This window comes from Rutidosis leptorrhynchoides, unplaced genomic scaffold (assembly GCF_046630445.1).
Source record: "Rutidosis leptorrhynchoides isolate AG116_Rl617_1_P2 unplaced genomic scaffold, CSIRO_AGI_Rlap_v1 contig266, whole genome shotgun sequence".
NCBI classification, from domain to species: Eukaryota; Viridiplantae; Streptophyta; class Magnoliopsida; order Asterales; family Asteraceae; genus Rutidosis; species Rutidosis leptorrhynchoides.
This window is the reverse complement of record NW_027266512.1, coordinates 30,751-41,441: the sequence shown is the minus strand read 5'-3', so window position 1 is coordinate 41,441 and position 10,691 is coordinate 30,751. Positions and strand designations below refer to the sequence as shown.

The 10,691-nt window shown below is 37.2% G+C and overlaps 1 pseudogene; it reads left to right on the top strand.

Annotated features, from left to right (window-relative positions):
- The first annotated feature begins 5,834 nt into the window (after window positions 1-5,834).
- Window positions 5,835-10,039, top strand: LOC139882406 (polynucleotide 3'-phosphatase ZDP-like; annotated as a pseudogene).
- The last annotated feature ends 652 nt before the right edge of the window (window positions 10,040-10,691 follow it).

Genomic DNA, 10,691 nt, shown 5'->3' with positions numbered 1-10,691 from the left:
ATCCGATCTCCGACTTTCCTATTCCATATCATGTTTGATTGACAAGGAACAGATTGCAATATTTGTTTCCTTTCTTGCATTTGATCATGTTTCCTTTTTGGTTATTGATAGCTTGGTACGTGAAGTTGTGTCTCAGTTGTTGATTCCTCCATGTCATCGATTCGTATTAGATTTATCCCAATCGTTGATTCTAGGTCATCGATCCTTATTTGATTTATTCCTTCATTATAATGATCTCGATGCTTCATCCCAGCAATCTACCAATTCGATTTATTAACTAAGATAAAATATTATACAATTTGATTACCTCTTTTTAGTAGTCAAAAAGTGACAATACATGACAATGGGACTCGACGTACATACACCAAATATATGCATTCACATCTTCTAAAGAAGCAAACTCTAAAAGTAACCCAAAAGTCTATGAGTTGATTGAGGATGGTAAAACGTGCAAACTCATTAAACCAAAAATCGTCGTTCATGATAATGTGAGTACCAATACCAATAGTACACTTGACATTTCTGCCTTAGGCACCAGCAGCCATTATATTAAACGGGTAAAATTTTTCAGCTCTTCTAGTTTTAATCCCTCTCTCTTTTTTCAGCTCTTCTCGTTTTAATCCCTCTCTCTTTGTTACTATATTTTTACTCTCTTCTTTTAAACTCATCATTTCTCATGATTTTAAAGATTATTCAAAATGCTACGGGTCTAGCTAGCCACCACAAGGAGCTTCTTTCACACAATCCCCAATGCCATGACAAGATTCAAGAACTCGAAGAGAAACTAAAGGCTCCTTGCGCCGCTAATGCTTAAGTGGAGAAATTAAAGTGCGAGCTCAACTCTACTTTGAAGAAAATTGACTCCTTGAAAGACGTGCTTCGTCGCATTGTTGAGACTCCCGACGAGCATGGGTTCTTAGATAATGTCAAAGCTTTGTATGAATCCAAAGCTTTCAGCAAAATGAGGGAAGAATTTGAAGTTGCCGGAACTCACAAGTTGCTTGCAGTTGCAGAAGAGGCCTCTAAAAACCATCTCTTTCTTCTAAAGACAAATCAAAGTGTGACACCATATGTAAAGGGGTGACATGTATGATTGATCATCTACTGAAGAATCCCTTTAGCTCAGAAGCACATGTTAGCCTACCTTCCGCCGATGTCATCAAAGTAAAACCACTTTCCCAGTATTTCCTCCAAAACGTTTGATACAATGACGTCATGCCTGCCTTAATTAATGAAGCTTAGCCTCTATTTCTTCATCCCTTTTGTTGTAAGTGCTTATGTGTATTTACTTTTTGACATAACACTTATGATGTAAAACCACTAAGATGTGTAGGTTTGTCTACCTTGTGATTTACTTTTTCTTTTTTTGCTTGTTGTTGAACTACTTCTCAAGTTTTGTGCGACAGTTCCTTTTAATTTTAATTCTATTGAAATCCATCCATTAGTTACTCAGAAATGCTCTTCATTGAAATCGTTTTCGTTAAAATGGCCTTTGATGGAATACTCTCCAAGTGTTGAGAAGATCTTTATTGTCATAGCTTTCATTGGAGTAGCTTTCATCGAACTAGCTTCCGTTGAAGCAACTTTCATTGAGAAGCTCTTCCTTGGAGTAGCTTTCATTGGAATGCTCTCCACATGTTTGAGAACCTCTTCGTTGGAGTATTTTTCGTTGAAGTAGCTTTCGTTGGAGTAGCTTCCGTTGAAGCACCCTTCGTTGAGAAGCTCTTCGTTGGAGATGCTTTCATCGAAATAGCTCCCGTTGAAGCAGCTTTCGTTGAGAAGCTCTTCGTTGGAGATACTTTTGTCGAAATAGCTTTCATAAGTAGCTTTTGTTGAGAGGCTCTTTGTTGAAATGCTATCCAAGTTTTGAAAAGCCCATCGTTGAAGTGGCTTTCGTTCAAGTGGCTTATGTTGAAGTAGCTTCCGTTGAAATGACTTTCGTTGAACTTGCTTTCGTTGAAATGATCTCTAAGTTTTGAGAAGCTCTTCGTTGAAGTAACTTTCATTGGAGTGGCTATAGTTGAAATGCTCTCCAATCTTTGAGAAGCTCTTTCTTTAAGTGGCTTTCGTTGGAGCAGCTTTCGTTGAAATGCCCTCCAAGTTTTAAGAAGATCTTCATTGAAGTGGCTTTCTTTGGAGCAGTTTTCGTTGAAATGCCCTCCAAGTTTTAAGAAGCTCTTCGTTGAAGTAGCTTTTATTGAAACGGTCTCCAAGTTTTGAGAAGCTCTTTGCTGAAGTAGCTTTTGCTGGAGTGGCTTTCGTTGAAATGCTCTCCAAGTTTTGAGAACCCCATCGTTGAAGTTGTTTTCGTTGAAGTAGATCCCATTGAAATGCTCTACAAATTTTGACGAGCTCTTTGTTGAAGTGGATTTCGATTGAGTGGCTTTCATTGAAATGCTCTCCAAATTTTGAGAAGTGCATCGTTGAAGTGGCTTTCATCGAAATGCTATCCATGGTTTTGGAATACTGATTTGGAGTGGCCACGACCATTTTTTTTTACTTGGAATATATTAGTTAAGTTATTTTCGTATCCTCTGTTAGTGCCCCGATATTAGCTAATGTGTATCTTTAATAGAGGATTATTTTTTTGATGGGACGACACTTAGAATTTAGCCAAGTTGCCTACGTATCCTCGTTTAAGGGGGAATCAAGTCATAACGTAGTTCAATTAATGCCCCGATGTTAGTCGAGGCGTATCTTCAAAGGAGAAAATTTTTATGGGATTGCACTTGGAATTTAGCCAAGCTGCCTACGTATCCTCGTTGAAGGAGGAATCATGTCATGACGTAGTTCGATGAATGCCCCAGCGTGAGTCGAACTTATCTTCGATAGAGGGATTTTTATGGGACTGCACTTGGAGTTTAGCCTAACTGCCTACGTATCCTCGTTGAACGAAGAATCAAGGCACAACGTAGTTCGATGGATGCCCCAGTATTTAGCTAAGGCGGTTCAACTAGTTTATCCTCGTTCTTAGGAGGTTGTTTGATAGTTTATCCTCATGTACATGAGTGATATTGATTTAGTCATCTATTGTATAGTGTGACTCACTTTCATCATCATCATAGGATGATTGTTGATGTCTCCATATTTGGGTTGTACTTGATTGCTTTGGTTGGTTGAGAATAAATGTCTTTTTACCTTTTAGCCCCTCACCTATCATCTTCAGCAACCATCTCCACTTTCAACTCATAAGCCTTCGTTATCAACTCTTCAAATGATCGAAGCTTTGCAGGTTGGAGGACATACTTTATCTCCCAAATCATCACTTTCGTGCACATGTCTAGGGCTTCCTCTTTAGACAATTTTTCTTTGGCACTAAGGCCCAAGTTGAGATTTCTCCATCGATAGACATAGTCTATCACTGACTCATCATCAAACTATCGGGTGTTTGACAACTCTAGCTTGCTAATGGCCCGACGAAGATTGTAAAAGCTTGTGAGAAACTCGTGTTCTATTTGCTCCCAGCTATCTATCGATCTAGCCCCCAAATCTGTATACCAATCAAAAGCATTTCCTTTTAATGAACGAACAAACTGCTTCATAAGAAGATCTCCATAAGTGCCTGGTTGCATGCCTCAACTATGTGAGCAATGTGCTGGAGAGGCTTCCCCTTGCCATCGAACAAGTTGAATTTTGGTTGTTGATAATTATTGGAAATCTTAACGCTTCGATCCTTGGTGTGTAAGGCTTTCTGTATGTCAATGATGTTTATGACACACCTCGAGCTTCATCTGCCATAATTTGTCAAGAAATCATTTTGATTTATGCCCTTATCACCTCATTGGTAGCATTTGCTTACAATGGAGTGATAGTTGTTTGAACCTCTTTCGATATCTTGGTGAGTTTTGGCTTGAGCAAATTCTCGTCTTCAAGCTTGTTGCTCGTAGCTCCACCTGATGCTTCCATGCTACTCATAATGAATTCAACCCACTCATTTATTTTCATCATGAAGTCCTTTTAATGAACGAACAAACTGCTTCATAAGAAGATCTCCATAAGTGTATGGTTGCATGCCTCAACTATGTGAGCAATGTGCTGGAGAGGCTTCCCCTTGCCATCGAACAAGTTGAATTTTGGTTGTTGATAATTATTGGAAATCTTAACTCTTCTATCCTTGGTGTGTAAGGCTTTTTGTATGTCAATGATGTTTATGACACACCTCGAGCTTCATCTGCCATAATTTGTCAAGAAATCATTTTGATTTATGCCCTTATCACCTCATTGGTAGCATTTGCTAACAATGGAGTGATAGTTGTTTGAACCTCTTTCGATATCTTAGTGAGTTTTGGCTTGAGCAAATTCTCGTCTTCAAGCTTGTTGCTCGTAGCTCCACTTGATGCTTCCATGCTGCTCATAATGAATTCAACCCACTCATTTGTTTTCATCATGAAGTTCTTCAATATTTCAACTAAGGAAGAGAGTTGTTCATCCATTAAGCTCTTGCCAATCATCATAGAAATAGCAGTCTCATGATCATGCCATGAGGCATCTGAGTGCTTCTGTGTAGATGCATTTTTTTTTGGTTTTGGAGTGGCCGCCATTGATCGTCGTCCCCTTTGAGAGTTTTTCATTGGTCGGCATCCCCTTCGAGAGTCTACCATTGGTCGGCATCATTTTGGAGAGGTAGCCATTGGTCGACATCTCCTTGGTCCGGGAAGACATATCTTCATTGATGAAGCTTCCAAATGTGATTGGGGACTCCGTCGCTTTTCCTTTTTGTTGAGGAGGGGTGTTTTCTCTTTTGGGAGAAAACAAGATTTCCCTAGTTAGAGGGGGAAACTCCTCATTGATTTTGTTTTTATTTGTTGATGTTGTTGGTTCATGGCTTGCACTCCCCATAATTTTAACAGATCCAACTCTGGTTTGTCTCCAAGGTTTGGCGGGCTCCTTGTGTCAAATTTGTGATAAGCGTTAAGGGTCGATTGGTTGACAGCTCTTCGTGGTTTTACATATGGATTTGGCAACCTCTCCATAGTCTTTCCATCAAGGAGTTTGAATCGTCCACCTTGGCTAATGCTCTTTTTGTTTCCTTTGAACTCCATTGCACCAAAGATTGAATAGCTGAGAGATGAAAGGTAAAGGTTTCACGTCAAGTTCACCAATTTATAAACGATAAAAATCAACTAACGATATGAGGGTTAGAAAATAATCAATGCAAATAAATAATTTAACGAAATCAATGTATTCGATATTAATTTTGAAAATTTAAAAATAACGTGTTATAAAGCCTCTAGAAAACCCTTTGATTAACAACTATTCTCTCCACAACTCTTAGTGGCTACTCTCTCAAAGATCAATGATTTGGGCCTACTTTCCTTGATTGTAATGATAACCGTCTTATATGTTGAGAGCCAAAAATACCTTATCAATGGAGAGAGTATGCTCGCCTCGGAAGTGGATCTGAGAAATGAAAGAACAAAATGACAAGAATTTGTGTGTGTGTGTGTGTGAATGAGTATTTTTTCCTACCTTGTGAGTTGGCTAACATTCTCTATTTATACTCGTTGAAGAGTGTTATGAAGACAAACTCCCTTGATTCACGGACTCATCAATGAGTATTCATGCATTCAATTTTACGTAATTCATGGACTCGTCAATAAGTGTACATACATCCCATTTTGCGTGATTCACGGACTCGTCCACAAGTGTTCTCACGCCACAATTGCTTGATTGATCCTCTGGGATACCTTCAGCGTTAGACCTGATTTTCTTTCCATTTTGGCATGGCATATCCGTTTGACAACCTTTGACATGACACTCTTTCCATGTGATCGATTTGATGAGCAAGGAACTCTTCTATAAATATTTACTTTCCTAATCACCTTTGACCGAGTATGGAACAAAGTAGTTTTATTTTGGATGCCTTAGCAACATTTGTTCTTGGGATGAACTGCGACCATCATCTTCATTCGGCCATGATTTTTGGGTCCGAGGGTATATTGAGCATATTCTCAACGCAACTCATTTCGTTGAAGAAGACAAATGACTTGTTTTGATAATCCCATCGTTGAAGTGGGATTCGTTGGAATGGGCTTCATCGAAGGGCTCTTCACTGAAGTTGCTTCCATCAAATGACTTGTTTTGAGAATCCCATCGTTGGAGTGGTCTTCATCAAAGTGGCATTCGTCGAAATGACTTGCTTCTAGAAGTCCATCGTTGAAGTGGATTGAAATGAGTTTCGTTGAAAATGGTCATGTAAGCGAGGCTCTAACATGCAACGACAAGTTAATTAATGCTTATGTGAGTTGTGTTCGTACATATGTAATATCATTGTGGTCCATGCTAACATGCATGCATCGTTTAGGTCATCCTTGCTCATGTGAGCAAACACACGTCTTTATTTATTCTTTGAGAGTTTCATCAATGAACACCGTCATCCCTTACTGTCCTCTCAAATAACTATTAAAATTTCATCGTCTACAACTCTATCTGTCCCTAATTAACTATCACGTTTTTATGTAATTTAGATAAGAAATGCGACAATTAATTAGGGACGAAAGTAATATGATACTACATATACGGGTTGGTGGAAAAATTGTATGCTTGTGATTTGTCAAAGACTAGTGGGATCGATCTATTACAAAGAAAATAAAATAAAAGTCTGCGTCCTATTCAATTTTACCTCCATGGAACTACTAATTTGAGGAGGTGACTTGGAACAATTTAGGCACAGTAAACCAATTTGGGCCATTCGATCTCTTCAGCAGGCCATTTGTACCGCTGGATGAAGGGAGTGAACAGTGTTCACATTTGGACAGTCTGATGCTGTGTTTGGACGCATCTTGGCCATCTGTTTTTGAACCTATTTAGCTTATTGTGGGCTTACCCTCACACAATAATTCCTCCTACTTGTATTCTTTTATTTTCTACACTCTTCTTCGTCATTCTTCTACTCTCTTTCTCTGCATAAAAAACATGGCAGGCTCCTCTGCTCTCTCTTCCCATCGACGCCGCCTGCGGCGCCGCCCCGACGGCTCCCCAAATTGCATCATCGTCAATGCTTCCCCTTCGATTCCCAACCTGTCTCTTCCTTTGACAAAATTACAGGCTTCGATTCGCTCCAGGTGCGGCGTTTTGGTTTTTTAATGTAGGATTTTAAGTTTGTATTTGCTGCTCCAAAGATAAAAATCATGCATTTATGTGGAATTATGAGAATTTAAGTTATTATTGACAGCATAGTGGAAATGGTGACGCTGTGTAAGTTTGGATAATTTGAAAATATTTTTCTTACAATAGTTCTGTAGCAAAAATGTGATGCCTGGAATCTTCAGAAGGACTTTTTTCCCTTAATTGTATGCAAGTTTAATAAGCCACCAAGAGACTTTGAAGAAAGCAGTTAGTGGAAGTAAGAGGTCTGGGGAAGAGGTAATAAGAGTTAATTATGCTACCTAATTTTAAGATCATGGAAAAATATTTAGAACTTCATATAACATTTCGATTCGTAACCAATTGTATCAGGTTATCGGTTAACAGCTTTGCAATGTTTTTGCAGGCATCAGAGAAAGGAAATGACACAATCGAAGAAACTGACGGAAATAATTCTAAGCCTTTGAAAGTAAAGGTTATTTTTTTTGCATCCAGCTTCTTTTTTTTTTTCTATCACTTCTTTTCTTAAACTATTACCATCTCCAAAGATCATACCGTACATAGCTTTTTAAAGTTATTTTTCTTGAAATTTCCAATTGTCAGCAACAGATGAGATTGTAGAGCTGAATGACATACCCTTTTCAGTGGTTGATGTCAAAGATAAATATAAGGTATGGCTAACAGAATACAATGGAATATAATATTTGTTCTTTTTTGTTGTTCTTAGATGATATCAAACTTTATCAACTATGTACGATCCTCATTGTTGCTTTCTTTCTGATTCAGGATGCTACATTATCAGCAAAATAGAAAGCATTTCAGACCATTATATTTCTTGAACAGGTGAGATTGAGTTGTTGTGGGAAACTTAGACTCCTTTCCCGCCATTAAACAACATGCATTGTTGTTAAAGTCTATATTGTGTCTGTTGATATAATCCATAAAGTGTATTTAGATTTAGAAATTTTTTGACACTCAGAGCTCTTGCTAATAAAAGGGCTGATATGATTGATGGAGTTTCACGTTCCTTAAACTTTTGTAATTTACTTATTTTGATTTTATAGGATGATGGTCTTCATGATTCAAGGAAGATTGCTGCATTTGATTTTGATGGATGTCTTGCTAAAACATCACTGAAAAGGTATCATCGTGTCCTCTATTCCACACGAAGGCAATTAACCTTTCTTTGCTCAAAGAGTTGACGAAATGAAGTACATCTAATACTAGCATAAAAGGTCATATGATACATCACCACAAAATGATTATCTTGGTTTATTTTTACTTTTAGAGGGACATTTCATTACCTAGCTCTGATAAGTAATCACCTTTGATTTCATGATTATATTTTCACTCATTCCTTGCTAAATTGTAAGGGTTTAAAATTTGAAATGGCTACTCTCGCTATTGGCTTTTTTCAATGATTTGTTCTGTTGTACTGAATCTGAAGGAACATATAATTATAACATTCTTAAACTTGGGTGCAAAGTTTCTAATTGTAATATTTTGTGTTTATTGCTGATTTCAGGGTAGGTGCAAAGGCTTGGTCCCTTATGTATCCTTCCATCCCAGAGAAGCTTCAGACCCTCTACAATGAGGGTTATAAGGTGGTAGTTTCATGTTGTTTCATAATTATTTTCTGGCAATATTTTCTGTGGAAATTTGAAACGTTATTTGGGTTGATTGAAAATTTATAACTATCATCATATCCATGAGGTTATTCTCACCAACGAGTCAAACATTGAGCGGTGGAAAAATAAAAGACAAGCGGCTGTTGACTCAAAAATTGGACGCCTCAATAGTTTCATTGAGCTTGTGAAGGTTCCAATCCAGGTTGTTCGATCATTTTCTCTTTTAAATTCTTTCACCTTTTCTCTCTTTATCCAAAGAACATAGTTGTAAAGAGTAAGTTGCATAAGATCAAAAGTCTCTCAACTTATCTCAATAAAAATTAGTTGTTGACATATGATTGAATATGGTAATTTGTCAAGCTGCACGCTTTTTGATGTTGTTGGATAGATGTAGATCGTCAATACCCAACTGCAACTGCCATGTTTATTGCTAGCTGCTTCTGAACCATTTCTTTGAGCTTAATCATGAATTTTCCCTTTTCTAATGCACTTTTTTATAGCTTATGGTGTTAGCAACTCCAAAACAGAAGATCCCTTCCACAAACCCAAACCTGGGATGTGCCAACTTATGGCTGAACATTTCAATAGTGGCATTCCCATAGACATGGAACAGTTACCGTCCTCCTAATTTCCATGTTTTCTTAACGTTTGTAATGATTTTGAATTCTTAAGATGTCCATCTTTGTAGCATGGATTGTCTTTGAAGCTTTTTATGTATGTGGTTGTAGATCATTCTATGTTGGCGATGCAATTGGGAGACCTGATGATCATAGCGATGCTGATATAAAATTTGCCCAGGTAGAGTTAATAACATATGATATGTGGAGTACATGTTGTTACCTTTTTTGTTGTTCTTTTAAACTTTTGATAAATTTTGGTTCGTTTGGAAAAATTTTAAAGATTCAAGTGTCAATTTGCAAAAAAAATAAAAAATGATATATAGTAGTTTCAATTAGTTAAACTGTCAAAGTAACTTAGATAGAAGCCTTTAAATCACTGAAGTTCATTGTAAAGTGGTTCCTCTGGGCTTCCACTGATGACCCTAGCCTTATGGCTCACGTGTAATTTCTCATCTTTATTTTTGAAGGCAGATTGGGAAAGATATGAGTTATTATTGTTGAAGATACACCTTTACTGTGGTCTAAATTATTTATGATTTAAAGATTTAGGTGTCAATTTGTAAATTTCAATGGCAGTTTGAATTAGTTACCGTAGTCTACACCCGTACTGTAGTATAAATGGTTTGCACCGTGACTTATTTCTTGTCTCTGTTTCAGGCAAATGGACTTAAGTTTTAAGTTACGGAGGAGTACTTTGATGCTTAATTAGATGGAAGTCTAGTTCGAAAATCAGTATAAATGTTTTATGTGTTATTAGCAGTCTGTAGGTTCTTATGTCCATATAATTATCAAAACTGGATTATTGGAGTAACAATTAATCTGATTTGGAGATCACAATCAACTTTTATTGCCGAAAATCATGTATTATGACTTAAAACCCAGCTTTCTTGCAAGATGCTTTTGTCCCTCCATATTATAATATCAGATGAATCAAGATAATTTATGGCAAACAATTTCTGACATAATTTTTTCATTGCTTGAAATATAAAATTCTTGATGTAGTAATAGTACAGTTTCTACTGACTTTGTAGCATGGATTGTCTTTGACACTTTCTGTGTCTGTGGTTGTAGATCATTCTATGTTGCCGATGCAGCTGGGAGACCTGATGATCATAGTAATGTTGATATAAAGTTTGCCCAGGTAGAGTTAATTACATATGATATCTGGAGTACATATTGTTACCTTTTTTGTTGTTCTTCTAAACTTTTAATAATTTTGGTTTGTTGATAAAAAATAAATATGATATATAGTAGTTTGAATTAGTTAAACCGTCAAAGTAACTTGGATAGAAGTCTCTACATTAGTGAAGTTCATTGGAAAATGGTTCCTCTAGGCTTCCACTGATGACCCTAGCCT